Source organism: Podarcis filfolensis (genome assembly GCF_964270895.1).
Source record: "Podarcis filfolensis genome assembly, chromosome: 10".
NCBI classification, from domain to species: domain Eukaryota; kingdom Metazoa; phylum Chordata; class Lepidosauria; order Squamata; family Lacertidae; genus Podarcis; species Podarcis filfolensis.
The window spans coordinates 67,652,314-67,677,250 of NC_139612.1; the positions used below are offsets into that span (position 1 = coordinate 67,652,314).

Here is a 24,937-nt window from a genome sequence, read left to right on the forward strand (position 1 = left end):
GAGAGTCTCTTCCTTTAAATTCCTAGGCGTTTATCTCAGTGAAGACCTTTAAAAGGTAAAGGTAAAGGGACCCCTGACCATTAGGTCCAGTCGTGACCCACTTTGGGGTTGCGGCGCTCATCTTGCTTTATTGGCCAAGGGAGCCGGTGTACAGCTTCCGGGTCATGTGGCCAGCATGACTAAGCCGCTTCTGGCGAACCAGAGCAGTGCACGGAAATGCCATTTACCTTCCTGCTGGAGTGGTACCTATTTATCTATTTGCACTTTGATGTGCTTTCGAACTGCTAGGTTGGCAGGAGCAGGGACTGAGCAATGGGAGCTCACCCCGTTGCGGGGATTCAAACCACCAACCTTCTGCTCAAATCAACATTTGATGATCTCCTTCTAGCGGTCAACCATAGAAAGTGTCCTTTCATACTGCATCACGGTGTGGTACACTGGTTTGACATCAACTGATAGGAAGTGCCTATAGAGGGTGGTGAAGACAGCACAAGATATTATGGGTTGTCCCATGAATCCGCTGGATGAAATAGTAGTAGAACGTTGCCTCAGGAGAGTGAGGAAAATTCTCAGGGATGATTCACACCCTGCCCGGCACTTTCTTGATCTCCTGCCCTCAGGCAGAAGATATAGAAGGAGGATTAGTCGCACCAACAGGGTAAAGAACAGCTTCTATCCGTGGGCTGTTAGGCTGCTGAATAGAAAGATAACAGGGCAACTGACTTTTGGGTTTGGTGGGTGTACATCAGTAAACGAGGGGAATTAAGACTAAGAGAGCTGAGTGGGGGGTGCTCGTGTAATCTCACTGTATACAAGTTGTACAAGCGACAATAAAGTATTTCAATTTCAATATATCAAGGGCTGTCACATGGAGAAAGCTAGTTTTCTCCTGCTCCAGAGGCTAGGACCCGAAACAATGGCTTCAAGTTCCAAGAAAGGAACTTTCTTGGACTAAACATCAGGGAGCACTTTCTGCCAGTAAGAGCTGTTCAACAATGGAACAAGACTCCCTTTGGAGGCGGTGGGCTCTCCTTCCTTGGAGGGGTTTAAGCAGAGGTTGGGCGGCCATCTGTCTTGGATGCTTCAGCTGAGATTCCTACATTGCAGAGGGTTGGACTAGATAATCCTCAGGATCCCTTCCAATTCTACATTTCTATGATTCCAGTTCATTGGTCCATCTAGCTCAGTATTGTCTACACTGACTGGCAGCAGCTCTCCAGTATTTCAGCCTGGGGTCTCACCCAGCTCTACCTGGGAGATGTCAGAAGCCTTCTGCAGGTTCTACCACTGAGTCACAGCTGCTTCTCACGATTCTAAAACTTTGAATTTTGCTCCAGCTTTTGGAGTTCTGAAGCACTTGACCTTTCTATGGTGGAACTAAAGTATTAGGCACCCCTACTTGCCCTGTTTTTATTTCTGGATGTTGTGCAGAGCACAGCACACCTGCGGTTTGACACAGCTTTCTGCTCCTCTGCACTTGTCCACCTCTAAATTGACTCTTACTTTGCAATCTTAGGGATATACTCTCAGAAACAACTCCCAAGCTTATTTTTTTTTTTAAAAAAAGATATTTATTGAGATTTTACAAAAACCTAAGTTTACAAAATAGAAAAAAGTCACATAGAAAGAAAAAGATACAAAAAAGAAGACATAGAAAAATACATAAAAGAGAAAAAAGAAGAATAAAAATACAAAATACAAAAAACAAATAGATAAAAAAGAATTAAAAAACAAATCCGTTTTTAGTAACTTTAACAGAAACAACTCCCAAGCTTAATGAGACTAGAAAGGTCAGACATTACATGTGTTATACATGTCCTTGTCGCATCCAGATGTGACTACTGCAATGCATATTATATTATTATTATTATTATTATTATTATTATTATTATTATTATTATTATTATTATTTTGTATACCACCCATCATCCAAAGATCCCAGGAAGGTTCACAACAGAAAAATACAAAATGATAATAAAAAATGCACAATAAAACAGAAAGAAACCAATAACCCCCAGGTAGCCCTGAGTCAGAGGACTCAGATAGCTCAGTTGGTTAAAGCATGGTGCTGGTAATGCCAGGGTTGCAGGTTTGATACCCATACGGGGCAGTTGCATATTCCTGCAGGTGATCCTCAGGGTCCCTTCCAACTCTACAATTCTATGATTTTATGTCTGGGATTCATTAGCTGCAATTAGCTGTGATTCCGTTGTTTCAAGAGGTTGCACTAGATGACCCGTTGGGTCCCTTCCCACGCTACAATTCTATGATTCTGTTGGTAACTGGACAGTCACGGCACATGACACCGTTAGCATACCAGCTGCACTGATAACCGGTGCATTTCTGAGCTGGTTCTGAGAGCTAAAGCCTTAAATGGCTTAGGTTCAAGTCGGACAACCTACCCTGTGTGAACCTGCCTGTGCTCTGAGGTCAGCAACTGAGGCTCTTCTCGTCTGCACACCACCAGGAGTGGTGAAAAGGGTATGTAATAAGTCAGAGGGAAATCTCTGGGGAAGCCCTACAGCTACAAAATCCGTTGCCAGCCAGCCTCGGTTAGACAACAACACTACTGGCTTCATGAAAACACATGAGGTGGTTTTCTTCTTTAAGGAGGGCTCAGTTGCTGTGTTTGTTTTCTGCTGTTGGGCTTGGCTATGTATTAGTAATGTTGAGTTTGCTTTCAAAGGTCAGGGATGATGGGAGTTGCAGTCCAACAACATCTGGAGGACCACAGGTTACTGTAATGTAAGCTTTGATGTACCAGCAGAAGGCAATGATTATTTCATTCAGCCCCTCGGAGTGGGGAACACATTGTAATTGTTATTCCGATGAAATCCCATTGGAATTTTCTTTCACAGGGAGGAGAACACAGGGAAAAACTCTGCCTATGTAGTAACTTTCTATATGCAATGCATGAAGCATTGAAAATATGAGCAAACCATAAGCGTACTGAATAGGTGCCTGTGATGACCTGGGTCTCGGACTCGGAACCAGAGGAGACTCAATCCGCACCGGATCCTTTGCCTCAGGCATCATCTGAACCAAGTCTGGGGCCTGATCCTGAAGAGTCCGAGTCTGCACAGGTTCCCCTGCAACAAGCAACAGATGGGCCGAGTCAGGGGCCTGAGCCTACCCTGGCTCCAGATGTGGGGATTACCTTGTTGCCTTCAGCTGGGCCATCACTTACAGCTGCTCCACTACCGGTTGGGTCAGGGGAGGCTGAGGCGGCCCCTGGGTCTAGTGACCCACCGACATCTCCAGAGCTGCAGAGACTAAGGTCTGCGAGAAGGAGAGACCTGAGTACTCGCAGGAGGAGTGCTAGCCTTCGGGCGAGACAGGGAGGTGAGTCACCGGGGGATGAGGACCAGCCGCTACCCCGACAAAGATAAAAGGCTGTCGGACCCCACCCCAGGTTGCGGGAGCAACATTGCTGTATGCTAGATCCTGCCTGAGATCCTGTACCTGTCCTTGCCTGGTTTCCTGCCTCGTGTCTTGCCTTGGCCCTGTTGGACTGACTCCTAGAGGAACCTTCGGATTCTGGGCTGGTCCTGGACCACGTTTCACGGGTTACCCCCGGGACCAGCACAGTGCCCATCCCTCAACCTCACTGTAATGACCATTGTTTTCATCATAGAACTGTAGAATCAGGACACTATACTTCTGTATAGAAGATCGTTAGTGGAATAATCCAGTAGAAGACATCTTCCTATGCCTACATGTGTTAGCTGCCCATTTGAACACAGAACCAGATTCAGACTCCTTCATTCATAATTTTATATTTGTATGCCGCCTTTCCATAGTTAAAACAGTGCTCGAGGAGGCTTACGACATTTCAAGATTTACATAACAACATAACAAAAGTCATAAACAATAAATAAAACTCATCAAAAAGTACACAACCAAATGGAAAACAATTTCCACATAAACCGTAAAATCTAAAACTAAGAATACAGTGTTGATTTCAATTTAAAATTTAAAATTTCAACAGCGTTGAAATCAATTTAAAATGACACAGATAAAAAAATAAAAGCAATCAAAATACCTCTGCAAATGTTGCAGGATTTCAGCAGAAGGTAACAGGATGTGCCCTGACTGGAGACGAAAAGCAGGATTTCTTCCCTACAACTTCTGCAGGGACAAGCATTACTGAAAGCAGTATAGTGTATGACTGCCCTGATTCTATCATGAGCACAAAGAATCATGTAAAGATAAAGGTAAAGGTACCCCTGCCCGTACGAGCCACTCGTGTCTGACTCTAGGGTTGTGCGCCCATCTCACTTAAGAGGCCAGGGGCCAGCGCTGTCCGGAGACACTTCCGGGTCACGTGGCCAGCGTGACGAAGCTGCTCTGGCGAGCCAGCACCAGCGCAGCACACGGAAACGCAGTTTACCTTCCCGCTAGAAAGCGGTACCTATTTATCTACTTGCACTTAGGGGTGCTTTCAAACTGCTAGGTGGGCAGGAGCTGGGACCGAAAGATGGGAGCTCACCCCGCCGCGGGGATTCGAACCGCCGACCATGCAATCGGCAAGTCCTAGGCACTGAGGTTTTACCCACAGCGCCACCCGCGTCCCTAAAGAATCATGAATGGACAGTGAATAAAGAATAAAGAATCATGAATAAAGAATCATGAATGGACAGTAAAACGGGACATCTGGTGGGCGCCCACGATTCCTTTGAGTCGATTTGGGTCTCCCAAACTGTTTGCCCCAGCATCTTCCATCCCTAGGACTGAAATGAGCCCAGCATCCCACTGCCTGTCACTCTCGGGTGACAGTTGCTATGGCAGAGGGCCTACCGAAGGAATGAATGGGAGAAAAGAGACGAGAAAGCGGAGGTACGCAGGGAGATTAAATAATTAGCAAACGTGGCAAGAGGCAAGATGAAAAACAAGTGCCGTGATTCATGTTTTGTGTCTGCTGCTGTACAGAACACTTTAAAGTGTCAGCCGGTGCGACAGTCAGTCTTTAAAGCCAATTAAAGTTTTATAATAATAAAAAAAGCTCTGCTTTCAGGGAGGGGAGAGGGAGGGAAAGCTTTCTATCCATTTGTTGGCACTGAAATACTCAAAGTCTAGAAACCAGGCAGACGAGAAGGCTGAAAATCCATATATAGAGGAGCACGCATATCTGCTATTGTAGAGAGATATTTTTTGTAGAGAGAGGGGGAGATGCTGAAATGGAAGGCAAACACTTAGTGACTGTCGCAGGCATTGTGGGGTTTGTGCCACTAAAGAAATGCCACACAGATTGCGGAGGATTGTGGCAAGGCTAATACGTTTAACTTGACTCAAATATACCCAGCCTGAGGTGAGCTCCACACTGGATGCAGAGTAAATGGGCACAGAGCTATAATGCCTTACGTTTTTGCCTACATGTATAGGAGAGTGCAAGGTCCGTATAGTTAAAGCTATGGTTTCCCCAGTAGTGGTGTATGGAAGTGAGAGCTGGACCATAAAGAAGGCTGATTGCCAAAGAATTGATGCTTTTGAATTATGGGGCTGGAGGAGACTCTTGAGAGTCCCATGGACTGCAAGAAGATCAAACCTCTCCATTCTGAAGGAAATCAGCCCTGAGTGCTCACTGGAAGGACAGATCCTGAATCTGAGGCTCCAATACTTTGGCCACCTCATGAGAAGACTCCCTGGAAAAGACCCTGATGTTGGGAAAGATGGAGGGGACAAGGAGAAGGGGACGACAAAGGACGAGATGGTTGGATAGTGTTTTCGAAGCTACCAGCATGAGTTTGACCAAACTGTGGGAGGCAGTGGAAGACAGGAGTGCCTGGCATGCTCTGGTCCAGGGGGTCACGAAGAGTCAGACACGACTAAATGACTAAACAACAACAACATAGGAGAGTGCCAAGATACATCCATTCACCCTCCCAGAGATTTAACTTCTGGAGCATAGGTATGGGCAATCTGTGGCTTTCCAAGTTCTACTCCAACTCCCAGCAGCCCCAACCAGCATGGCCAAATGTGAGGGATGATGGGAATTGTAGCTCGGCAATGTCTGGAGGGCCACAGGTTCTCCATACCCAGGCATAGACAAACTCTGGCCCTCCAGATGTTTGGGACTACAATTCCCATCATCCCTAGCTAACAGGACCAGTGGTCAGGGATGATGGGAATTGTAGTCCCAAACATCTGGAGGGCCGGAGTTTGCCTACACCTACCCATACCTGTTCTAGAGGCTCTGTGAACTCTTGTTAGGAGAAGGTGTCAGGAATAAATCTCACAAAGTAAGTGAACTCTTTATTAGAAGGAACAAGGTCAGCTCAAGAGCGCCAGGCCTAAATGAGCACAGCAACCCTTCTTCGTAGGTCTTGCCTCTATGAGGCAGTGGTGGAGGCTGAAGGTCCCTACCTTCCCACAGCTGTTTAAGTCTCCTCCTCCTCCTCCTTAAATTATCCTTGCAAATTCCTCCCAGGGACGGGGGGAATGGGCTTCACTCGAAGTTTGTCTCGGTACCTGGCTCTCGCTCCAGCATGGAATGTGTGAGGCAGGGAGGCACCGAGCGCAAAAGCACTTCACCTGGTGAAAACCCTCCTGCGCCATTAAGAAGCAGAGATTTTCTACTTTGTTGGATTTTTAATGGACTTTAAAGTACCGGTGCATGATGGGAAATGGTTGCAACAACATACTGCGGGACATATCAGCTACATGGATCAAAGGTTTGAATTAAGATTTTCTTTGGTGCGAGAGTCGGTTGGGGGAAAGGGAAGCCCAAAGTCTTGTATATTTATGACTCAGCAACCCTCTCTGTAATACAAGACAAAAATATATTTACAAGTGAGGAAGGGACATTGGAGTAATATTGATATTAACAAGTAAAAATGGAAACGGTGTGTGATCTGAAATGAAGAAAGGAAGGAGAGGGGAAGCTTAAGTATGACTATGTTGGAAAGACAGAGTATTTCCCCTCACCTCTGTTTGAAAACAACAAAGGAAAAAGAGATTGAGATTCATTTGTGCTACTGACGGACTGTAATCTAAGATAAAGTTTAATTGGGCCATAAATCTCAAGCTGGAAGGAAAAGAATTTGGGGGCTGTGATAAGAACGCTGCAGAGATTCTGGGAGTTGGAAAGGAGTATTAAATCTTCATCACATTTGAAAATTGCCTGCCTTTTCCTAGGCTGAGGGGGAAATGGTGAAGATCTGAGACATGTTTTACTAGTGAGACAGAATGGTTTCTAGCAGACTGTCAGCTGTTCCGAGACATCAAAAGAAAGGATGGAGAGATAAGACCCTTGAGAAACTTTGAAATTCAGTTGTGTCCCAAGTCATGATGGGAGAAAACAGCTAGGAAGTGAAAGAGACAACACCATATATGGACAGAAGGAACCCCCAATGGATATAACACGCAGGGCAGAATAAAGATAACGGTTTGAGTTCCTCACTTGAAGCTTTATAAATTTATGTATTATAACATCATGAATGGAAATCATTAATTATGTAGCTGTGGACTAAGGGATTATTATTATAACTGAAATGTAACTGATATTAATTAAGATTATGGAAAGCAGTGATGTGAGATCAGAAATGCACCCAGTCCACCATGCAGGGAGCCACTTTAATTAAAATGTATTGATTGGAAGTTGATTGGCATTTTGATAATTGTATAATTTGGGAATTATTTGTTATTGTTAGGCTATTATTGGGGGTATATTGGGAAACTAATTTAAAATAATAATAATAAAAAACCTCTCTCCTTCCCCTACTTTGGGTCCTTCCCAAGCAATCTGAGACTCTGCTGATTTGCCTGTCACTGCTCTTCCCTTGTCATACCTTTTCTGGTTCTGCAAAACCACAGGGATGGGAACTTGTCACAGCAGGAGTGGGAGATACCCTGGCTTCTTCACCAGTCTGACTCATCTCTGCCTCTTGGCCTCCCTCCTCTCCAGCCTCCTCTCCTGCCTCTGATTCTGGACTGCTCTCTGCCACAGCCTCTTCCTGCTCACTAAGCCCTGTTGCCTCTTCAGCTTCCGACACCTCCTCTTCCCAGTCTTCTCCCTCTGACCACTCATCATTGTCCCACCACCACACCCTGAGCTCTGAGCCCTCTTCGCTTGGGGGTTCCCCAGCTGGTGCCTCCCACCGTTCCTCTGCGTCTAGCCAGTCCATGACAACCATTCAGAATGGCAATGCTAGAAAACCACAAGCAAGATTTCAAATGGGCATCATCGAAAAGCAGAAGTAGTAGAAGCCTCTGTTGGTGGTTTATGAAACTTCCTGCCCACAAAGAACCTTTTCTCTCAACGTCTGCTCTGGAGCCCATGTACATCATCAGGCATGGAATCACTGCACATCACAAAGGACTCTGTGATGCTTTCTTCAGAGCATGCTCAGTTCGTACAAGTGCTACACACAGGTCTGTTAGAACTAGCCACCATCTAGAGATGGAGAATTTCATTTGACCTGTTGTGTGTGGGGTTTTTTTGAGGGGTGGGGAATTGGCCTAATCTTCCCCTTTCAGATTAATGCCATGGCAGGATCGTCTTTATCCTTCAGATTGGGCAAAAGAAATGTACCACATAAATTTTAAAGATGCATATCTAAGTATAAAGTGCATTGAGAAACACATTCATTCACCGAGATAAATACATATTTAAATAAGTGTGATAAATGTGTGTTTTAAGTACATATTTAAATCTCTGTTTGAATACAACTTTTCATACTTCTTGTTCTTCCCAAAATTGCAGATTATTGCACAAATGGGACAGAACAGATTTAGGAATAAAAACATGCAAACAAGTGACAAAGACAGGAAAGATACTGAGCAGCCCGTACCTAACCTACTCTGCTTTCAAAAATGTGAACTTGCCATGGGCACAAGATCTTGGACACAACATTATGTTTGCTGACTGGGAACAGTTATGGACCACAGGTATGAAATTTACGGCATGTAATGCCTTAAGAGAGAATATTATGAAAATGATATACAGGTGGTACATGACCCCAGTCAAGCTTGCAAAAATATATCACCTGCCCGATAATAAATGCTGGAAATGTAAGGATGTTGAAGGTACATTCTTTCACCTTTGGTGGACGTGCCCAAAGATTAAGGCTTTCTGGGAAATGATTTATAATGAAATGAAAAAGGTATTTAAGTATACCTTCTTGAAAAAACCAGAGGCTTTTCTCTTGGGCATAGTCGGCCATTTGGTGCCAAAGAAGGACAGAACTTTTTTTATGTATGCTACAACGGCAGCAAGAATACTTATAGCAAAGCACTGGAAGACTCAAGATCTACCCACTCTGGAAGAATGGCAGATGAAGTTGATTGACTGTATGGGAATGGCAGAAATGACCGGCAGAATCCGCGACCAGGGAGAAAAGTCAGCAGAAGAAGATTGGAAGAAATTTAAGGACTATTTACAGAAATACTACAAAATTAATGAACTCTGAAAAGATGTTGGATTGAACTTTTGTGGTCTCTAGCTGTTATGATAAAGATAATAGGGACAAAAATTGTTTAAGTTATTAAATTTTAAAAAGTTGAGTGGAAAATAAGGTGTTATTTTAAAAGGAATGTTAAGAGATTAGGATTTGCTGAATTAACAAGTTGAACTAGAAAACAAGAAGGGGAGGTATGAGGAAGTCAAAGAAATATGTTATTGAAGGATTGCTATAGAAATTGATTTGTTTTTAATATTTTTCTTTTTTTTCTTTTTGTGTTTATATAAAATTGGAAAATCTAATAAATATTTATAAAAAAAAACAAAAATGTGAACTTGCCCTCCTCTCCACACAAACTTTCTGGTGAGATTTGAGAAGGTCACTAGCGGTGGACAAGCAGTCTTTCGCAGCCACATTTAATTAACTATCAAATTGTATGCAGTACTACTGAGCTTTTTCCTTTTCCTTTTCTTTTATAAAACTGCATGCAAGACCACTGCAGGCAGCTGTTCAGGAGATTTGGAAAGTCTGGGCCAAAAGTCCGCATCAAAAACAGGCAGCAGATCAATAAAAACCCAACCTTAATTTAGAGTGGTGGCCAAATTAAAATCTGGTCCCTAGGGGGACAGGGGTGTCCAGTCCTGCCATGTGGATTAACCTGACTGAAGTTTCCTCATAAAACAGAGTTTCGGGTGGGGGGAATAGGGTGATTTCTCTCTCCTTTTTTCCTTTTGGAAAACATCCAGAAATGCTAATGATGATGTCGCCCAGTATTGTGGCTCAATCTTCAAAGGAGCATCCCAGAGCCCGTGCCAAGCTCTTAGATGCTATGAGCCCGACGCCAGCTGGAATTTGGCATGGGAAAGCGGTAAGATGGAAGCGTTTAATAACGAAACTTTTAAAGCAAGCTATCTTTGCCACCCGAGCAGAAATTTAGGCATTCTTCAGATAGCCCACTGTCTGTGGGGTTTGGGTGTCTTTCCCATCAGGGCAGGTCAAAGAGTTTGGGGATTTTTAGTGGGCAGTGAGAAAAGCTGGCGCTTCTCTACTCAGGGTTTTTGGGGCAGCATCAGACATCAGACCTGACCAGAAGCATGTAACATAGAATCAAGGAACCATAGAGTTGTAGAGTTGGAAAGGTTGCAGGCAGCATTTTTTTCATCTCCGCCAAGCTAAGCAGTTGGCTCCTTACCTCTCTCTCCCTGACCTAGCCACTGTGATCCATTCGACGGTCACCTCCAGGCTTGATTATTGTAACTCACTCAACGTGGGGCTGCCCTTGAGACTGACCCAGAAACTCCAGTGGGTGCAGAATGCCATGGCGAGACTCCTTACAGGGTCCTCGCTGTGGGATCACATTCACCCCGTGTGATACCAGCTGCACTGGCTCCTGGTGGAGTACAGGATCAGGTTTAAGGTGCTGGTTTTAACCTTTAAAGCCCTATATGGCCTAGGACCCCTGTACCTACGGGACCGCCTCTCCTGGTATGTCCCACGGAGGACCTTACGGTCTTCAAATAAAAACATCTTGTAGACCCCAGGCCACAGGGAGGTTAGACTGGCCTCGACCAGAGCCAGGGCTTTTTCAGCAGTGGCCCCGATCTGGTGGAATGCTCTGACACAAGAGACTAGGGCCCTGTGGGACTTGACATCTTTCTGCAGGGCCTGCAAGACGGAGCTGTTTCGCCAGGCCTTTGACCAAGGCACAGTCTAACCCCTTTTCTCCTTCTGTAATCTTCATAGAACTCTAACCTGATGTTTGCCATTAATTTGATACTGAATTGATTCTAGAATGTATTTTGATTAATTGACTATGCGATTTTATGTGTACTGTGTTATTTTTACCTGTTGTTAGCCGCTCTGAGCCTGGCCAGGGAGGGCAGGATACAAATAAATTATCATCATCATCATCATCATCATCATCATCATCATCCCAAGGGTCATCTAGTCCAACCCCCTGCAATGCAAGGATCACAGCTAACTTCTGCTTTAAAACTTCCAAGAAAGTAGTGTCTACTACCTTTCAATGAAGTCCATTCACCAGCTCTTACGGTCCTAAAGTTCTTCCTAATATTTAGTTGGACACTCCTTTATTGTAATTTGAATCCACTGATTCAGGTATTACCTTCTGTGGCATTCGTACAGAGCCCCCGGTCATCTCACGGACTGTTGACCCGCACACCACTAATCCGCTGCCACCAACCAGGTCGTCCCTGGTAAATCACTTAGTCTCAATCAGGTTCTTAAGCTAACAAAGAAGAGTGTAGTTTATTGCAGACACAAATAAACTTTAACTGCATTCAAAATGTTGTTACTCTTTACCTTCCTAGTCTTATTTTATCCTGTCTCTAACTCTTCTACCTCCCCTCATACAAGAACCCACTGCACTAACTGTCTCTCTGTTTCCAACTATCTGCCAACTGCTTTCCCAACTGCCTTTCCCAACCAAGCAACCAACCAACTAAAACCAACCAACTACCCACAACCCAAACCTTGGGCTAAGCTCTTATATAAACAGGTAGGCTCCGCCTCTGGCTTTTCTATTTATCTACCTATTAACTCTTTCTCTCCCTCGGTACAGACATTTTCAAAGGAACGGGCAAACACCACACCTTCCGGAGCAGCAGAAAACAAGCTTGCTTCATCTTCAAGGCGACAGCCCATCACATATCCGAAGGTGTCTATCATATCACCTCTCAGTCTCCTTTTATCCAAGCTAAACATACCCAACTCCCTCAACCGTTCCTCATAAGGCTTGGTTTCCAAACCCTGGGTATTCTTGGTCGCTCTCCTCTGCTCTCGTTCCGGCTTGTCAACATCCTTCTTAAATTATGGGGCCCAGAATTGGACACAGTATTCCAGGTGGGGTCTGACCAAGGCAGAATAGAGTGTTATATCGCTAACATATAGTTAACTGTTGTTCTGCCCAATATACTATGTAGATGGTCAACAACCTATACAGAAGATAAACCTATCAGAGCCACCACTTCCACATCCATGCCCCTACTGACATGTTGGCTGGTTTCCATGCCAGCTTTCCATCCTTGGCTGCCTTTATTGCCTGTTGGGATGCACTGTGACATCATTCTAGTGACATCTGAGTCAGACCATGGATACCACTAGCTCAATATTGTCTCCTCAGACTGAAAGTGGCTCTCTGAGGTCTTAGGCACAGACTCTTTCCCAGCTATTCTGTTACGTGAGATCACGCTCCTGGTTCTCATGAACCATCCCTGGCAATTCCTGTGCATGCATACTCTGAAATAAACCCCAGTGTGTTCAACTGGGTTTCCTCCCCAAGTGCATTGGCAGCCGAAATCTGGGGAGCAGGTCTGTGATGCCTGCACTCCTAAATCTCCATAGATGTGCATTTGGACATAAAATTTCAGTAAACAACAACAACAAACATGGTAGTGGACTTGTGTACAAATGTAAGAAAATCAGTGTTCTGGGGAGGGGAAAAGAAGTAAAAATGACCAGGTAAATGTTTTGTCAGGCTGATCGCCAAAGAATTGATGCTTTTGAATTATGGTGCTGGAGGAGACTCTTGAGAGTCCCATGGACTGCAAGAACATCAGACCTCTCCATTCTTAAGGAAATCAGCCCTGAGTGCTCACTGGAAGGACAGATCCTGAAGCTGAGGCTCCAATACTTTGGCCATCTCATGAGAAGAGAAGACTCCCTGGAAAAGACCCTGATGTTGGGAAAGATGGAGGGCACAAGGAGAAGGGGACGACAGAGGACGAGATGGTTGGACAGTGTTCTCGAAGCTACCAGCATGAGTTTGACCAAACTGCAGGAGGCAGTGGAAGACAGGAGTGCCTGGCGTGCTCTGGTCCATGGGGTCACGAAGAGTCGGGCACGACTAAACAACTAAACAACAACAACATTCACAGCTGGTGTGAGGATAAGGAGAAAAGGTTCTCATATTTTAATTTGTGGTGTCCTTAAAAATGACCCACAAGCTAGATCAGTCTTGTGAGGGGGTCATGTACCCACCCCCCTGAGATTAGAGTGCCATATGTTGTGCCTCTATGGGATAAGACTGTTGTCTTCTAACACTAGATCAGTGAGAAAATGCAAGATAATAACTGGTGCCAGGCCTTGTTTCGAAGATGCTGTGAGCAGCCGTCTCTCGCTGAATGGCGATTAACGGAGAGGAATCTTTGAAAAAGCAGTATGTTGATTTCTCTGGACACACTGCTTTGCTTCTTAGCTGCCTTGGAAAGAAGCCCAGGACTAAGAGCAGCAGACATTCACCAACTGTGATCCATGATCCTTAATGAACTAAGTTCAGCGCAGTAGCTGCCGCACCTTAGAAAGCAGCCAGCCTCTGTTTTGAGAAATTGGTTTGCAGAGCTTTGGTGCCGCACACATGGGTGCAAAGATTAACCAGCCAACATATGGGACCTGAATAGCCTAGCAAAGCAAAATCTCTAGAGGGGGGGTGCCCTCCTGGGTTCTCTTGTATGTCTCCCCACTCCCCTCTGCAGAAAGGAGCAGCAACAAGAACAAGAACAAGAACAAGAACAAGAACAACAATCTAGCTTAGCCTGAAGCTCCAATGTTTCAGCACCTCGGAGAGTTGATAGGGAAAGTTTACAATCCATGGTGAAATCTGGAACTGAAATTAGCAAATGGATGCAGTAGGTGGAATAAGCATGTAAATAAGCAGCAAAGTCGAAACTCAAGTCTGAAACAGAAATTCAAAGCTTGTTAACATATGTAAACTCACTGAAACAGCAAGTGCTGTTCAGACTAGCTGTGCAGTTGACATGATGGATGCAGAAATATGTACCGGCTGGATTTCCCCCCGCTCTGTTTCGTTTGCCCATTCTGACCTTGCACATTGACTTTTTAATGCAAATGATAATAATGGCAAACATGAATCTCGAAAACAGGTTCACTGATTAATTTTGACAGTCACTTGAATTTGATTGTTGCTAACTGACAAGCGGGTTGTGGATTATTGCTTTTTTTTTTTCTTTTGCCATCTCAGGTAGGGGAAAAGTGAGGATTCTCAAGCCACTATTGAGCCAGGGTTACATGACTAGGTGGACCAGAGTGTTCTGCAGGCCCTGTTGTATGAAGGCAACGTACGAGTAAGACCCAAATTGTCATCTTTCCTGCATTGCAGGGGGCTGCAGTAGATGACCTTTTGGGTCCCATCCAACCCTAAAATTCTATTATTCTAAGACTGCAGACTGCAGGGACATATTCCATTAACATTTTTCAATTCCCAAAGGAGAACCCAGGTGAGTATGACAGAAAAGGGAAGCTCCTAGGTTTGAGGTTAACAGGTAAAGGCACAGAAGACAGAGCTAGGAGAGGCAATTTCGAATGATGAACACCACAGCCTCAGGTGAGGAGACCTACACATCTAGGAAAAACCCTCTCTAATCCCTCAAATCTGAAAGAGCAGCACCCTTTGCCTGCCCCATCACCGCACCTCTGAAACACAGGACCCAGATGTCCACCGGTCTCCCACCACCAGCAGCAACATTGTCTTTTCTCCATCCTTTCCAAGTCTGTGGTTTGTGCAAAGAACAAATGCAGTGCTGTTTTGCTTACGCTCCCAAAATTAATACAGTGTCAGACCTACTGGGGATTTGCGATTCACTGGCTTTATTCCCCCCTCAACTCAGATATGGTAATTTTTATTGGACTTTGGATAAAGTCAGCGGGCCTCAAAGCGAGAAGGAATTCATCCTTTGGCGTGTGGATTTTCTTTTCGGAGAGATTGCTGTGAGCATTTTATAGCAGGAGGCAGGGAATGGAGAAGGGCTCCGAGTGTAGATTAATAGATTCAGCCAGAACTGTTATCATAATTGGGGCTGAATCTCTTTTATAACAATGGGGGGATGGTTTCACCTAGCTGTATATGTGCACAGGCATAGAATCCTGGAATAAAATAGTTTAGAAGGTGGTCGAAGGCTGCCAAGTCCTGCTCTCTTCCGAAATGCAGGGCCACCCCTCTATCAAACCCACAGGTTAAGGTTATCACACAAAAAAATAAGCACATGAATGCTCATTTCTTCTGCTCATTTCTCCAAGTAGAATCAAAGTGGGAATGCAGAGTTTACCATGAATGCCCCCAACCTCAGTCCCCTCATGCATGTCCCCTCCTGAACAGCCTAGGAAAGGAGGCATACCCTATACAATCTCTGCCTTCAAAGCTAGCCAGCTGCCTCCATTGAACCCCTCCTCCCTTTAAGCATTCTTTCAAATATTGCATCTCCCTCAAGAGGTTTTGATATTTGATTAGTTTGCTCAAGGGAGCTCAATTCATTTTTTGTGAGGAGCAGCTTTCAGCTCACCCAAGCCTACCACAGATCAGCACACAAGCAAAGGATGTCTTATAAGGAAAGAACTGCCTTGCCTGCATCCCTCAGCTCGTAGGCTGCATAGAGTTATAGAATATATCGCTTGGAAATGACCTTCTTCTTTTATTAACATATAAAACACATACACATACATTTACACAGCACACATACATAACACACTAAAAAGGTAAAGGGACACCTGACCATTAGGTCCAGTTGTGACCGACTCTGGGGTTGCGGCACTCATCTCGCTTTATTGGCCAAGGGAGCTGGCGTACAGATTCCGGCTCATGACTAAGCAGCTTCTGGCGAACCAGAACAGCGCATGGAAACACTATTTACCTTCCCGCTGAAGTGGTACCTATTTATCTACTTGCACTTTGACGTGCTTTCGAACTGCTAGGTTGGCAGGAGCAGGGACCGAGCAACGGGAGCTCACCCCAACGCAGGGATTCGAACCGCCGACCTTCTGACCAGCAAGCCCTAGGCTCTGTGGTTTAACCCACAGCGCCACCCGCGTCCCACATAACACACTACATCACTCTATATAACATACCTACATTACTCTATATAATACCTACCTATACTATACATATCAACATACCTACATACCTACCCCACACGGACACACACCAAGTGACTTGACTTCCAGCTGTTCTTGTTACGCTACTTTATTTTTCCAACTAGCTTAAACACATTTCATTATTTCTTTAATCTCTTCTTCTATCCTGACTTTACTCTCCTTTCACTCTAATCATTTTCTGGATTCACTCAATACCTGTCAGAAATTCTACTTTTTCCACATAATTTTTGATGTACAGTATTCCTTAAAGATAGCCCACTCCTTATTCACTTTTTCTACCATATCTCCTCTTATCCTCCCTGTTAGTTCGGCAATATGGAAGTATTCCATCATTTTAGATAACCAGTCTGTTTTAGTTGGGACGCTGCTGCTTTTCCAATTTTTGGCAATCAATAACCTTGCCGCCATAGTAGACCTTCCAGGGCATCTTGTCCAGCCCCTTGCTCAGTGCAGGAATCTTTTAACTAGCATTGCCCTTTGCCACCTTCTCAGAATTCCAAGAAATGTCAAGCTTCCAAGTTTTAAAAAGATTTCATGCACATAAAAAGTCCGGATTTGACACTATCCAGGGGTTCAAAAAGTCTCCAATGCTATTGACTATATTTACAAATCTCATTGCTGCATGCTTTTCACAGCAGGGACGTAAGGCAATTTCCGTCTCATTCTGGGGTTTGTCGCAATCAGTGCCGTTTCTGCTCTACTACACTTCAGCTTCCACTAAAACCTACAATATTTGGCCACCCACCATGGCCAAAACATATGCAACTGTATCATTAATTTCAATGCACTTTAGCATAAAGAAAATTGAAAAAAATAATGCAGAATATGACATAATTCTTTAAGTAATATTGGCAGATACCGCTCACATTCACTTGCATTTTTGTTCCTGACCTCAGATGAACGTGCAACATGTGGGAATGTATGCTCCCATTTCTGCTTCTGACAAAATTCTGCAAGATCCCTATTTCAGAAGCTTACTTGGGGACATCATCCATGATATTTTATTTTTAAATGGATATGTGAAAAGAGGATTGCTGGATCTCACGTTTTGAACGTGAAGTTTCATCTGGATTTCTAAAGGAAAGACAAAACCTCAGGTTGTGGGACCAGAATGCACTAAACTAAAACAATAATAAGAAATGCTGCAATTAGTTAAATTAAGGAATTATAGCTGTCTCCAAATTCCCTCTTCCCTTAGAAAGAATCTGCAAATCCATTATGGATTTCCATTTTTGTGAAATTTTAAAGCAACTTCAGAGAGGTAAGAAACCTACCTGAGAACCTACCCTGAGAAATTTTGATAATCTTATTTTTTTAAAAAAACACATTTCGGACGCTTAGAAGTTCCTGTACATTTTTGCCCAGCTCTCTAAATTTTCTGTGAGCTTTACTTTGGGCTGGGGGGGGGGGGGGAGAGAGATGGAATCTTTAAAGATAATTCCTCATTCTTTGAATCTTCTTTTCTAAAACATAATATTCAGGCCAGCCCTGAATACAACCCCACAAAAGTGCCCCTCTTCGTCAAGGCCAATACAGGAAGGCTCCATTAGGCTTAGGGCTATTGACTTGTTAGCAACGTGGTAATCTCATCACATGGGAGCTTCTCCCCCACAGAGGTCCGATACTGTTAGGAGCAGTGATCACCATAGGATAAAAGCATCAAATAACTAGGCTATCATGTGACAACTGCGATGACAGATCATGTCTCTCCCACTGTCTATGAATAAGCATGAATGTGTTATGTTCATTGATCCCAGGAACTATATTCCCTGAAGCGCTAAGAATATTTTAGGCACTCATGCAAAAATTACAGTAAGGGGAAAATCCATGAAAGCTTAGAAGATTCTCCAGGAACAGATTCCCAGAGGCTTCTGGGAATCTGTGTTTTCTTCATTTTACAAAGGCACATCAATACATCTCCTTAATTTCATGCCATTACCTCTCTAAAGCCTATGTACGTATCACCAGAATCGACTTTCCTGCCCTTCCCTCGACAGAGGTAAGGGAATATTCCAATGTGCAAGCTGTCTTTTATCTGAGAAATGAAACATGGGCTTTGGAAGCCGGCTGAATTCTTCTGAGCCTTGGCGTTAACACTAAGTATTGGGGCATATGCAATATTCAGAAGGTTAAATCCAATGGGAACCTTAGCGTAACTCTGCCTTAATGAATAGCTGGTTATGAAACGTGACTCAGTAAATATACTTTTTAACTGAGCAAAGATTGACACAGAAGTTGGCTGCAAGTTTGATGCCCCAAAAGTCTTCCTAGAATTTGGTGTTTGATATTCTCCAGACTTTCTCTGCATGCTCACCTGCTTTCTGAATATTTGGAAAATGGGTGAGTATGCAAAGCATATGAGTATCTGTGTTTAACACTCAATATTGAGAGAGTGCTCAGACAGTGTTGAGACACCCACTGAGGAGAGTGCTGTTGAACTCAGATCCTGTTTACAAGTTTCCCAGTTTAGCCACTATGAGAAAAGGATGTGGGACTTTGGTCTGATCCAACAGCCAAGTTCATATGTTCTTGAATTTCAGCATTTGGTGTCCAATGGTAGATATTTGGCCCTATCTACCACTCACAACAAGGGACGCGGGTGGCACTTTGGGTTAAAACACAGAGCCTAGGACTTGCCGATCAGAAGGTTGGTGGTTCAAATCCCCGCGACAGGGTGAGCTCCCGTTGCTTGGTCCCTGCTCCTGCCAACCTAGCAGTTCGAAAGCACGTCAAAGTGCAAGTAGATAATTAGGTTCTGCTCCGGCGGGAAGGTAAACGGTGTTTCCATGCACTGCTCTGGTTCGCCAGAAGCAGCTTAGTCATGCTGGCCACATGACCCGGAAGTTGTACGCCGGCTCCCTCAGCCAGTAAAGCGAGATGAGTGCCGCAACCCCAGAGTCGGCCACGACTGGACCTAATGGTCAGGGGTCCCTTTACCTTTTCCTTTACCACTCACAGCAATAAAACTCATAAGCAACGATATATACCATTTTACAGTATTGAAGGCCGATATGCAACGATATACGACAGAGGTTTACATACTACCTTCCTTCAGTCAATGTTTCTCCCCGCTTTACCGAGAAATCTCTGCACAGGAATCCTGCCCATTGCACAGATCTCAAGTCATGACTCAGAGTCAGTCCCCCCAGGGCCCTATTAGGCCCCAACATTGCTGTAAGATTGCAGACTTAGACACTGGACCCAATAGGGCTCACTGCTGAGTAGTCATATCATGGAATTTATCATTTTTGCGGGCATGCAAAGCCTACTAGGAAGGAACGATCCGTTCTGTGGCGATAAGGCCGTTGGTGGACAAATGGGAAATAAAGTATCTGGACTAGCCGTAGACCAAAATGGTGGATGATGGATAGATACAACAAAGTAATGATAAATGGGCACTCGCAATAGACACAGCTGTTTATAGTCAGGTATACAGTAGATGGATGGGCTCAGCAGATGGAAAATGGGCAGCTGTACCCATAGCAATTATGTTCTCTCTCTCTCTGTCTCCCTGCACTGCACCAGTCTGCCTGTAAGTCCCCAGACACCTTCTCAAACAGGATTCATGATGGCTTAGCAGTAGAAGGCTGATCTTCCTTTGCAGAAGGGTGAGAGGAGGTGAAGAAACCTGTCACCTTCTGTAAGAGGTTACAAAGCCACCAGTTGGAATTGCCAGATGTCAAGCTGCCCCTCACCATTCCATTCACCCCAGTTTCCCTGCACCGCCAGAGTAGCCCTGACCTGTTGCTGTTTTATTCAGCTAGGGAAGCAAAAACTCTTTTTATTTTCCCCAAATCGGAGGGTTCCAATTCATACTGCGTCACAGTGTGGTACGCTGGTTTGACATCAACTGATAGGAAGTGCCTACAGAGGGTGGTGAAGACAGCACAAGATATTATGGGCTGTCCCTTGAATCCACTGGATGAAATAGCGGAAGAACTTTGCCTCAGGAGAGTGAGGAAAATTCTCAGGGATGATTCACACCCTGCCCGGCACTTTCTTGATCTCCTGCCCTCGGGCATGATTAGTCACACCAACAGGTGGGCTGTTAGGCTGCTGAATGAAAAAATAACAACAAGGCAACTGACTTTCGGGTTTGGTAGGTGTGCGTCGGTAAACGAGGGGAATTAAGACTAAGAGAGCTGAGTGGGGGATGTCCGTGTAATCTCACTGTATACAAGTCGTACAAGTGACAATAAAGTATTTCAATTTTGAACACCCACATGGAATCCCCATAAGTCCAGAGCAGATCCCCGAAAGGACCAGCAAGGGCTCAGGTCTTGAGAGCCAGCGTGGTGTAGTGGTTAAGAGCAGTGGACTTGCAATGTGGTGAACCAGGTTCGCTTCCCCGCTCCTCCACATGCAGCTGCTGGGTGACCTTGGGCTAGTCACACTTCTTTGAAGTCTCTCAGCCTCACTCACCTCACAGAGTGGCTCTTTCTGCTTATGCTTCTTAAAACTGGCCTGAATAAATGTTGTGATGTGTTAAGAAACACTTTCTTTCAGTCAGTTCTGAGTCTACTCCTGTTACTTTTCAATAAGCAGCTGGTATTTTGAGACAGAACTGTGGTGGGGGGGTCAGGTATCACACAAAATCGTTGGCTGACGATGCCAGGAAGTTAAGAGTGGGGTGGACTATAGTTCAGCGGCTGTGCATGCAGAAGGTTTAAGGGTCAGTCTAGGAGAGGGAGAGACTCTCTGTCTGAAACCCTGAAAAGCTGCTGTCAGTTAGTGTAGACAATACTCAGCTAGACGGATTAATGGTTTCACTCAGCATAAGGCAGCTTCCTATGATCTTCCCCTTCTCCTGGAGGACTGTCCATTCCCCCTTAATCATTCTCTCCTGAACAGTTGGCTACTTGGCTAGTAATATAATAATAATAATAATAATAATAATAATAATAATAATAATACCCCATATGGCTGGGTTTCCCCAGCCACTGTAGGCGGCTTCCAACAGAATATTAAAATACAATAGTCTATTAAACATTAAAAGCTTCCCGAAACAGGGCTGCCTTCAGATGTCTTCTAAAAGTAGAGTAGTTGCTTATTTCCTTGACATCTGAAGGGAGGTTCCACAGGGCGGACACCACCACTGAGAAGGCCCTCTGCCTGGTTCCCTGTAACTTGGCTTCTCGCAGCGAGGGAACCACCAGAAGGCCCTCGGCGCTGGACCTCAGTGTTTGGGCAGAATAATGGGGGTGGAGATGCCCCTTCAGGTATACTGGACCGAGGTCATTTAGGGCTTTAAAGGTCAGCACCAACAAGTACCCCAAGTCCTCATCCTGCAAGGCCTCTGAGCCTTCACTTCTCCTCAAGGGATGTGTTCAGCTCAGAAGGTTAATCAATTCATCTGCTGATGAATTAAACCTCAGTATAGTCACTTTCTGAGATTTTGAAGGACCTGTAACTTCCTGTTTAATAAACATAAACACCCACTCCTTGTTAGCAGGAAATAACGTTTTTAGATTTTCTTTTGGAAAACTGCTTTCACCGAAACCATGAGAGGAGGGGGAGGAGTAGGGGTGGGGGAGTATCTATAGCCACGGGTATATAGCATCCTTAACACTCCATGCTGCTGATTTAAATTTGCCAACAACAATTAAAACCAGGTTTTACTGATTAATCCGCTAAACCTTTTCCTTATTTTCTTTCCCTCTGATTAAAGGCGAGTAGCTCTAGCAAACATAGTATTCTTTGATTCAGTTTGCAAGACAGATTCTGGGTCAAAATCTGACCAGTCATATCTAATATCTTTCTCTTTCACTGAGTTGGAGTTATATTCCTATCTGCTGTATCTAACAAGCAGTTATGATTGCCAGATATGCCTTTCACAAAATGGGTTCAGGCAGTAGCTGATGAATGGCTAATGGGCAAGTAGATGCACTCCAGAGATAGACAGATGAGAGCACAAGATAGTGATAATAATAATAATAAAAAACTAAAAAGAGAGAGAAACCAAACGGGCCTCCAAAACATGATCTCAGCGCAACCCCAGTCTGCTCCCTCCATCCTAATCCTTTACAGTCTCTCTTGCAAATGATTCCAGTTAGTTAGTTATTAGCCCGTTTCTGTTTGTCCCTGGAATTATTGTCTCGGCCCGGATCAAAGATTCACAGTGGGTTTTTAATGTGGCGTGCAGATTTTAAAAGCCGGCGAATTAAAAACGGCTTCCCCGCTCCCTTCCTCCCCCAACCCCAGCCCTCCTGCTTCTCCCTGCCACCCCACACAGCCCCCTCTTGCATTCAAGTCTCGTGCTGGAATAAGAAAACAGAGGATATTTAACTTCTAATTAGCGTGTCGCAGGATCTGTCCAAACATCCCCACAATGTCTAGGCTAACAAATACAAACAGATGAGCTCTTCTGGACAGAGAAGGGAGGAGGAGGAGGAGGAGGCCTCTGTGAAAGCCAATCTGCCCCTAAGGCTGTGTCTGTGTTGCCACAAATCCGCGAATCGGTTTAATACCGGCTGAGTGTCAAGGTTCAATCTGCACCATTGCTGCAGTTCTGTCGTACGCTGCTGGCTGTGTTCCGATACGCTAACTGAGCCATGGGATATATGCACAGCAAAGCAGCGTGATTGCACCATAATAAAGCATCTACTCCTCCGCCATCTGCTAGCTGCCAAGGTGGTGCATCTGTGCCAAGTCCTTGCACACCAAGCAGCCACCTGAGTGCCAGGTGTCAGGGATCTTCTGGAGATCTGTCCAAAGAGCCCCACCCCTTACAGCATCACCGGCGCTCTCACCTGACGAGCTCACAGTCAATCATCTCATATTTGGATGGGCATCACTAAGTAGGAGAACTCACGCTTCTGATTAGCGTTGCAGGATGTGCCCAAACAGCACCACGAAATGTTGATGGAAATGGGGGGTGGGGGGAGAAGGGGCAGATAGACTACATGAAGAAGAAGAAGAAGAAGAAGAGGAGGAGGAGGAGGAGGAGGAGGAGGAGGAGGAGGAGGAGGAGGAGGAGTTTGGATTTGATACCCCGCTTTATCACTACCTGAAGGAGTCTCAAAGTGGCCAACATTCTCCTTTCCCTTCCTCCCCCACAACAAACACTCTGTGAGGTGAGTGGGGCTGAGAGACTTCAGAGAAGTGTGACTGGCCCAAGGTCACCCAGCAGCTGCATGTGGAGGAGCGGGGAAGCGAACCCAGTTCACCAGATTATGAGTCTACCACTCTTAACCACTACACCACACTACATGAAACCCGGGTCTACCCCGAAGTAGGGATTGGGTAGAAATTGGATTCAAGTGGCACTTAAAATGTGAGCCTACCCGATTCACACTTCCTGAAGAAATACATAAACTGAAAGACAGCAGTCTTAAAAAAATTGTACTCCTCCAAATTTTGCAATGCAGTTTCTCCAGGCAAGTGTTGTGTGCAAAAGCACATACGCTATAAAGTACGAAAGCACATATTGGTGAAAACAACATTCAAAAATGTGTTAGGGGAAATTGCTTTGCAAAAATGCACACATTAAGAGAAATTTGCACTAAAGCACTGATACACTTTAAAAAGGATTTTAAAAGCCAATATGGAAAACTAAACTTGGAGAAGGTAGGGATTGAACCTGCGACCTTCTGCATTCAAAGCAAAAGAAGGAAATTATGGCGTGATTCTGGGATGCAGAATAAGAGGTTTGCCCTTGACTAAAATGCTTCATTCTTTTTCGGCACGAGGTTCCTACTAAGGCAAAGCAAGAGGAGAAAAAACTAGAGCAGTTAAAAATAAGTCACAATGGAAGTGGGTTTGTAGATGCTCACAGACATCTAAGAATAAATGTTGATGTTACTCCAGGAATAGAATTAGGAATTTAAGGCAGCAAGCCAAGACAGAGTTATTTCACAGCCCTATCGTACTTCAAATAGATCCTGAACTTTTAATTTTTAAGAAGGCACAAGATCTGGTTGCCAGAGCTACGCATGAACTGAACGCAACCCAAGCTGCATTGTTCAAGCCCGTTTCAGTCATTCAAACACACCCCTCCCTTGCCATCACAACTGAAAAACGCAACCACCCTCATTACATGTTTAATTGAAAACACCATAAAAATGCATTTTGCAGATCAAACACTCTTGCCAAATGCTCTGCTTTAAATTGCAACTGCTGTGGAATGAAGGGCAGGCTATGAAAGAGCAGAAGATGCTCCATTGTCTCTGAAGCAAACGAGGGCTTGAAATTGTGTTTCAGCGGTGGGGGAAGGGGGGAGAAGAAGAACTCCAGCAAAGAGAAAACAAGAGGCTCGGGCAATCCTGCCGGCGCACCACACATCAGTCCAACTAACAGGTGTCTTAAGATTGGCAGAGCGGAGGCCCAGGGTTTGAGGGGCAAGTGAACATGGACAACTGTGGGAGGCATTTTAAAGGAAGATGAGGCCACTTAGAGCAAAGCCTGGGTGAAACTAAGCCATCAGAAGAGGGGTCTGCATGGGGTTAAGGCAGATAGAGTGAGGGACCTCCACATTCCCAGACTGTCCTTTATCTCTGTGCTGGCTTCTCTCTCCATCTCTTTGTTCTTTAGACTGATAGGGGTTAAATTGCTGTTTTAGAGGTTGTTTTCAAAAGTCTGGAACAGATTAATCCATTTCTATGGGAAAGCACACCTTGGTTTGGGAACGCTTTAGT

The 24,937-nt window shown here is 44.7% G+C and overlaps 1 protein-coding gene and 1 long non-coding RNA gene across 3 annotated transcripts in view; one reads left to right on the forward strand and one right to left on the reverse strand.

The window, feature by feature from the left end:
• Nucleotides 1-12,804, forward strand: part of LOC310743165 — a 93,860-nt gene extending 81,056 nt beyond the window's left edge. The window contains exon 2 of the long non-coding RNA XR_014538841.1: nucleotides 11,666-12,804. This is a non-coding gene — a long non-coding RNA (uncharacterized lncRNA). The remainder of the gene's footprint in view (nucleotides 1-11,665) is intronic.
• The window catches only part of PLXNA4 (plexin A4), a 580,684-nt gene that overhangs the window by 374,742 nt on the left and 181,005 nt on the right, over nucleotides 1-24,937 (reverse strand). The window lies entirely within an intron of this gene.